At 37.5% G+C, this 8341-nt stretch overlaps 1 long non-coding RNA gene across 1 annotated transcript; it reads left to right on the top strand.

Moving 5' to 3' along the window:
• Positions 1-4958: 4958 nt before the first annotated feature.
• Positions 4959-5259, top strand: LOC143150676 (uncharacterized). The gene is made up of 2 exons (XR_012993131.1): positions 4959-5034; positions 5115-5259. It is a non-coding gene; the product is annotated as an uncharacterized LOC143150676 (long non-coding RNA).
• The last annotated feature ends 3082 nt before the right edge of the window (positions 5260-8341 follow it).

Genomic DNA, 8341 nt, shown 5'->3' with positions numbered 1-8341 from the left:
AAAGAAGAAAGAAAAAAAGAAAGAAGAAGTACGATGCTGGGTCTCCAGGATCGATACCACGGCTTACGGTGGGCAGTAAGCCTTTAATTGACTATAATTTGCATGCGAAGAAGATACCTCGTGATTGTAAACAGCCGACCGAACTCAGTGAACTTCGAGAAAAGCATACTCTAAGTCTGAGGTCGGCAACCCCACGTACCGCTCAGAAATCGTAACTGGCAGCAGACAGGGATAACCTTAACCCTGAATATCGCTCGTTTACTTCCGTACCTTTACTTCCGCAGTCGGTACGTGTGGTATACTAGGTTGTTGTATAAGTTTCGTCCTTTTTTCCATTGTAAAAAAAATACTGTGACACTTCAGCTTTGAACAACTGGAAATATAGGAACGAGTCGATAGATCTACACGAAACTTCACACTATTTGTCGAACAGTAGTAACATCTTTAGAGAAATAAAACGACGAACTTAATAGTTACATTTCTTATCGAACGACGAAATTTATCGAGCAATTTATTCATCGACTCCTTCGTAGATTGAATTTAAAGGCAAAGTACTTTACAAAAAAGATTAGATGTTAACTAATACGCTTTTCCACTGGACCACCCAAACTGTATAATATGTAAATTTTTAAACAATTTCTCACAAAAGTACAAAAGAAGAGTATAGAAAAAATGAAATAGATTATTGGAAATTAATGAAACAGAAAATTTTTAATTTTCTTTACAACTTGATGTAAATTATGTTTTCATGCAATGTTTAATTATTGGATAATACATTTCTTAATGGATTCATCTTTTTTTTTTCAAGTACTTGGTATTTTTCGTAATCTTTGTTTGTTAATGAATGTAAATTTTATACGTTCTGCAGCACAAGTGCATTCCTATTAACTGTTATCGATGCAAAATATACTGTGAAAGTTTGTCAGATTTGTATGGTATAAATAAAAATTACATATTTCTTTCTGTTCAAAATTTACTTCGTGTATCAATTAAACCATTACAGTTTACTCGAAATACGATTTCTATGTTCTGAAATAATTATTCAGCTATAAGCTGAAATAATTTACATACTTTCTGCTACTGACATATTGACTACCAAAACAATTTACTAAAAATTTTCCGGGCTTCTTCGTAAGTTGCTTTCTTTGAACCAAAGAGTACAATTTTTAATAGAAAATTGTACACTTTGAAGCGTAGAATATTTAAAAATTAAAACTTCCAAAAATTTGTTATCCATCGTTCACGTATCAATTACCTGATTTTCTGTGAAATGTCTTTTAAATTCTTTCGTGCAGAGCCTGATCGCTCAAATATTTACAACGCTAATTTTATTCCTTCCGAAAATAATTATATTTAAATATCAATCCAAAATGTAGTGCGAACTTACATATGCATGTAAAGATGGTGCAGATAATGAATCGCAAATCGTATCGCATACATTTGAATATACTTTCTCAATGATATACATACCAAATACATTTATTATGTAGACACGTTACGAAGTTGTAATACGCAATTGTAAATATTGCAAATTAATATCCGTGTAAATTCGATTGAAAAATCAATCGTACAATTAAATCGTTTAATAGTCAAAGCATTACCTTCACGATTTAAATTCCCCGTTTGCTTTTAATTCCACTTAGAAGATACGGTATCCCTAATTGTAAATCTACGCAATAAAATCGTTCAACGATCACGAATCGAATAACCAAAATAACTCGAATTTGATATTTACGACACTAACGAGAGACTACGGTACAGGAGTGGAACGTTTCGTCAAAACCGAGAATAAATTACACGCTTGGTTGTTGCATATGCTCGAAAACGAAACTAATTTAATCTTGCCACAGAAATTTCATTACACGTTGTTTTCGAGTGCACCGCCGTTACTTCAGATTTGCTAATACACCGATGCAACGCTGATACAACGTCCCGTGTAACCTTCGATCCACCGCAAACGTAACGGAGTTAATAGAAACATTCGAAAGTATAACAGAAGCACCGTGATTTAATTAGCAGCGTTCGCGAACGAGTTCCCCCCAGCCCCTGTCTCCTCACCGTTGCTAAAAAAATCGTAAAATTTTTGACACTCGCGGGCACTCAATTTCGATAAAAGCAACGTTCGATTCCGATATATTCGTAATATTTCGTCAGGCGGTTGGTTATCGCGGACTCGAAGGGCCCGATTGTAATTTACAACGGGCGAGTTAAATGTTATCCGTTCGCCGCATTTACAGTGGCCTTTAATCGTCGAAAACAATTTTACTACGCGGCGGTTCTATATTTCGAAAGGTTTCGCGGTGCCGTTTATCGATCGTTCGTTCACGCACGCGACGCGAATTTCCGAAAAGCACTCGTAAAATTAAAACGCGACGTTCGCGATAATGCAACTTCCGCTGGGAACCTGATACGGCGCAATAATTCAGCCGGCAGCGATCATTTCTCAACGTTTTCCGCGTCCCGGTCGCGGTCGAGGTGATAAGTCAACGACAACGATTTTTAGAAGCGCTGTTAGAAAGTCGACAAAAGTCGTGACAATAATCTATCGATCGGTGAGGGAAACCGTGACGGGATGGTTCGCCATTTGTTAGGTAGCCAGGCAGACGGGAAAAACAGAGAGGCGACGAGAGTAGTATCGTCGAGGCTCCTTAAAGGGGCTCTATTAATGTCGGCTGCATTTTTCTTGCCGCCTAATCACAGGGTGTTCTCTATGTCTGCCCTCGTTCTGCCGAGTTTTTCTCGCCCGCTTCCGCTACTTTGAGAGAGTCGAACAATTTCCGGACGCGACGGAACCTCCTCCGACTCCTTTTTTCGTTTAACGAAAGCCCGGCCACCGAGGCGCCGCGTTGCTTCTTGCCAGTGTGGTACAAGCCACCGATTTAAACATGATCATACCGCTGAAATGACCTGGCTCTTGTCTACCACGGTGGCTGGCTCTTCTTGCGCGAAATTGTTTAGAAGTCTACCAAATTGCCGACAAGGACCGTTCACGAACGTTTCACCTTCCGTGGATCGTTGTTTATTTAAAAACTAACACCTCTGACCCGAAGCGATCTGACGAGGAACTCAAAGAAGCTCTCTACCATTAGGCGTTCTTTCGAGCCTCTGGTAATTTCGGATCTGGATGTTCAATTTGCGTTTGTTTTTTTTTTGTTTTTTTTTTTTTTTAGTTTTAAAGGCACGCACTCGGGGATGTGTTCCGTGAATTGTATCGTAAGATTTATAGTGTTGACGATCGTGGGTAGAGTATTTTGGAAATTGTTTCCTAATGGCGAACGTGTGATAGTAACTTCTTTCTCTTTTTAAAAGTAGCGAAGATTTTCTCGGCACTGTGTACACGGTATCTCGAAATTAACATATTCGATTGACTCGAAATTTGAACGTTTTGCAGAAAACATTTTATCTAAGTAAATTAAATTGTTGAACGTTTTCACTTTTCAATGGACAAGAGATTACACAAACGAGATAGGTTTCTATTTTGAAAACAATGTAGGTTACGCGAACACCTATTCGTAGGTGGAAAGTCATTTGTCATCGAAAGTTTTAAAATTCGTGAAATATCAGATGACGGTGACCTCGATAATAGGACTATCTCGAACCTCATCCGGTAAACTTCTCGTTGCTTCACCGTGTAATTTATAATTCATATTGCAATAGATCAAATCGAATGTCGAAAGACCAAATAATTTAGATTCGAACGAACCGATCGAAATATTCGAGTACCCGAGTATTATTATCCAAATAAGGAAGTATTCGTGTACCTGCACCAGAGCTGAGGCTACTCGACTGATACTCCAAATCATTCGAATATCCAGATGCACGATCGACGCACAAAATATTCGAATAGTACTCGAATAATCAACCGTTCGAATAGTGTTCGAATAATCAACCGTTCGAATTATATTCGAATACTCGAAAGTTCGAACGAAATGCAGAAAAGCTTCGCAAGTAGTTCCCAGTTCCAATCCGAAATCAAAATTCCCCTCTTCGATCGTCGCTACTTTTTCCAAACACCCTCGTCCTCGAAATGTCGCGATACTTCGCCACCGGGTGCTATTCCGCGCACAGTTCCTAATCCCTATTAATCAATTCGTACGTAATTATATCATTACAATGCCACGTACACTTTCGCGCAGGAAAATCAATGTCGGCTGGAATCCAGGCTCCCGACAAAGCAGCTAATTACCCGAGTAACGCTGGAATTAGTCCTCGGACGTATACAATGCAACAAAACCAGTGTCCAGTTAGCAAAATGTTTTCGCAGCGAATTTACCTACCTAGCCTCGCGTTCTGTCCTCTTCTCACCGCTCGTACCCCTACCCGTAGCCCCCTACCATCGTCCACTTTTCTGGCGCGCCGAAAAGCTCGCCGAGTTTGGGAGATGCGCGTCGACGGATGTGCGCGATTGGATCCAGGTGCGGACGTCTGGCCAAAGTCTGGACATTTCCGGACTGGTATAGGTGCAGCCGACCGGAATGGGACGAGGAGAGTTAACGAGCCAGCCGCCATAAAGTCTAATGCATTTGTCGTCGTTGACGATGCACGAGCTCCCGGCAGTGTTGGTCCGCGAGCACGACGCCCGTACCCAAGGCCGTGGAATTTACGCAGCGCTCGTAAAACCGGGGACGGATTGACACGTCGACGGTAGTAAACGTTGCCGCTTGCTACCCGCCAACAATGCAAAGTGCTGCATTACCGACTGCATCGCCGCGGTGCTGCGACGTCGACGTAACCCCCCTCCGATGTCAGTGGTTTGCGCTCGTCGACAAATCCACGTGTCCTACCCATTCCACAAACTGGACACACCAGGTTCGCCCTTTGCCCTCCTTCGTTCGGCTCGTTGGATCTTCTCTCTCTTATCCCGACTGCTAACCCCCTTTTCGTTAACCATTCTACACCCACCCTCGTCTGTGGAACATCGATTCGATCTTACTCTCGAACGGATCTGCCTACCTGTCTTCGTGACATGGAAACGGAACTTAACATTGGAACTGGTGACTGTGAACGTGTTGTTATTTGTATCGAGTTACAATTGTTAAGTATCTTTGAGGTTAGATAGGAAAAGGATAAATCTATCTACTAGTACTAAAATCTACACCCTCCCTCGTCTGTAGAATACCGATTTCAACTTATTCTTGGACGGATCTGGCTACCTGTCTTCGTGACATGGAAGTGGAACTTAACACTGGAACTGGTGACTGTGAACGTGTTGTTATTTGTATCGAATTACAATTGTTAAGTATCTTTGAAGTTAGATAGGGAAAAGATAAATCTATCTACTAGTACTAAAATCTACACCCTCCCTCGTCTGTGGAACACCGATTTGAGCTTATTCTTGGACGGATCTATCTTCCTGCTTTCGTGATATCGAACTACATCTTAACACTAGAACTACTAACGGTGAACGTATGATTATTTGTATCAAATTAGATACGTATCTTGGAAGTTAAATGAAAAACTTACTGTTTGTAAACTTAACCTCAAATTATACCACGTTGAACGAAAAAAAAACTGATGTACATATGTACACTGAATCGACCGAATCAATGTCGTAGATAAATCACAATACTGGGTTTTTACACAACTTCTATTATTCGAATTTTTCTCATCTTTGATTTGGATCTATTTTTATTATAGGTGGATTTTTTTTAAGGATGAAATTTCAATTTCTATATTTTATTTTATTTATTTTACGTCTCTGTTGCACAAATCCCATGATATTATACATATTCATTTACTGTGAAGGATATAGGAAAAATAAAGCGTGCAAAGAGGTGAGGTGCAACTCTGAGGTACTATTTTTAAACTTAACCTAATTGTGTCACGTATTGGACCATACGAGTGTACAGCGATTGCTTTATATTTTTGCAGTTACAATATACTTTTACCAATTTCTTTTCTCTAGACTGTACTGCTTTTGAAAACTGTCTATTATTATTAACTAAATATTTATATTACGTAATTTCTACAATGTTTTGAATTACCATCTGGTATTCAATCTCTAATAAAACTTGACTCGAAATTAACATATGATATAGTATATTCTAATTTCGAATTTATATAAAAAATACACGATATTGAATTTTATCATTTTGTCATTTTTATATTATCTCAAAAAGGATAAAGTGTCAATGAATTAAGTTTCAACAATTTTTTCCTCACAGTTCTCTCAAAGTGTTTTTATTTATATTTCTGAAACAAAGTTTGCGACTCTTATTAAATACAGAAACAATTGTGTTTTATCAAATTTGTCTCTTTCATTTGCAATGCATCAAACATCAATTGTCGTAATAATCCAGTCAATACTTTTAAATGCAGTCTGTTTTCTGCATGTGGAATTACTAAATGCTTTTCCATTTGTTATAAAAACGCATGCTTTGAATTCTGTTTGTATCCAGAATCAATTCTAGTTTTATTTTCGTTTAAAATTGCCCATGTTGCAATGCTTGCACCATTCAACATTTCGTAGAATATTCTCAGAGGCCATCGACACGTTTGTTAACAAAGTTGGTCGTGTGTATATACTCCTTTTGTTGGATTGTAATATAGTACTACTTCTGGCATCTGCTTTACTTGGTCTACTTCTCCATACGTATGCATAGTGAATAATAATATAACAATCTTTCCTTTCTTAGGAAAATAGGACACTGAAGTTTTATGATCGTATGCAAATGCTGTGTGAGGAGTAGTTCTTTTTTTTTTGTATAGAAATATGAAGCTTATTTTTACGCATTGTACCAACCGTAGTTAAATCATTTGGAAGTAATTTGTTTACCAAATTAAAGGAACGACAAAAAATGATAAATTAGGGGTGAAATAACCCTTACACGAACGAAACGAGTACTGCATAATCTACAGAAACGAGTACTCTTTTATCCTACGTGAAGTTTTGTAACAATTTTTTAAAATATTTTTATTTCGTATATCGTATTCTTTTCTTCTTCGTTTGTTTGTCTAAACATTTACACGAATACTTTAACACTCGTTACCGTTGATATTCGAAAGCTAGTGTCTATTCAAACTCAATTGGCTGCTCAAGGTCACTTAGAAGCTACCCTCGCCAAACGATTTGACTACTGTATCTCCCGTCTGTTCTCGCAAACTTCAAACAAAGGAGGGAACTATTACATGGGGTAAAAGTGGTGGTGGTGCTTGAAGTGTCTCACAGTTGGGGAAGTGGTCTTAAACAGCCAATTGAGTTAGCTTAGACTATAATATTCCATATTCAGGGTTAGAGTAATAACAGTATATAACTGAATCTTGGACTTTACACTACAGATCACATTGTCATCGCATTCCGCTTCCTTATTATTTTATTCATTCTATTCGTTTAATTATCTTTTGTAACTGGCGTGTATCGATGTACACATTAAATCTATAAATACGAATTACTCGTAAACTACTAAAAAATTATCCGAAAAAGAATTCAACGATTTCGAAAGAGACATAATTTGTTGTAATTATTTTTTCGGTACGTGTTTCATTTCATGTGTTATTTTGTCAAAGAATTTGTAAAATAGAACAATGAAAATAATTTATTTATTTAAATGATTCATTTGCTCGAAGACATTGACTTAATTCTCAATTCAATCTTCTAAACTAATAACTTTTTTATATAAATAGATCGATGCTCTTTTGTAAGAAATAACAAACTGCATTCATTAATGCAGTAAAAATGGAGTAATTCCGTTTAAGAAAACGTATGTCATCTTCGTGTGACTTGTACACGTCCACGTTGAGAAAAACTAATTATAACCAATTATGTTCCCCTCGAAAACGTTAATTTCCTGTCTAAATAATTTTCTATACTGCGATTAGTTTAGGAGTAATTCGCATTTATAGATTAAAATATGACACCCTGTGTATAATTATGTGTCGCGTTATTACGGGACAAATTACTATTAAATGCATTCGAAGCGAGTGAATTCTATTTCTATACGAAGCATGTATACTATCGCGTTTATTCGATCTTCTTTCCGTCCGTCAATTCGCAGAATTCTCGGCAACGTTTTCTGGACCCTTCGATATTACGATGGAAATTGAACTGCTTGTATGTACATAACGATCAATAGCATTTCCCCCAACTTCATCGAAATATAAATTGTTCCCCTTTCATTCATAAAAAAATCGCAATTAGAAGATTTTAATCGAGGGACTCCGCCCCCTTAATTTCACGGTCACGCAGTTTGATACTATAATGAGTTTTATACTTTCATTACTCGTAAAATCTATTCTTTTCTTCGAACTTATTCACGATTACATTCGAACAAAATATCTATCTGCCAAAATTATTCAAGAACTGATTCATACAAATTTTACCATTTGCTGTCAATGAAATACG

The sequence above is a fragment of the Ptiloglossa arizonensis genome, chromosome 8 (genome assembly GCF_051014685.1).
Source record: "Ptiloglossa arizonensis isolate GNS036 chromosome 8, iyPtiAriz1_principal, whole genome shotgun sequence".
In the NCBI taxonomy this organism is placed as follows: domain Eukaryota; kingdom Metazoa; phylum Arthropoda; class Insecta; order Hymenoptera; family Colletidae; genus Ptiloglossa; species Ptiloglossa arizonensis.
The sequence above is the reverse complement of the archived record's forward strand: the minus strand, read 5'-3'. Positions and strand labels throughout refer to the sequence as shown.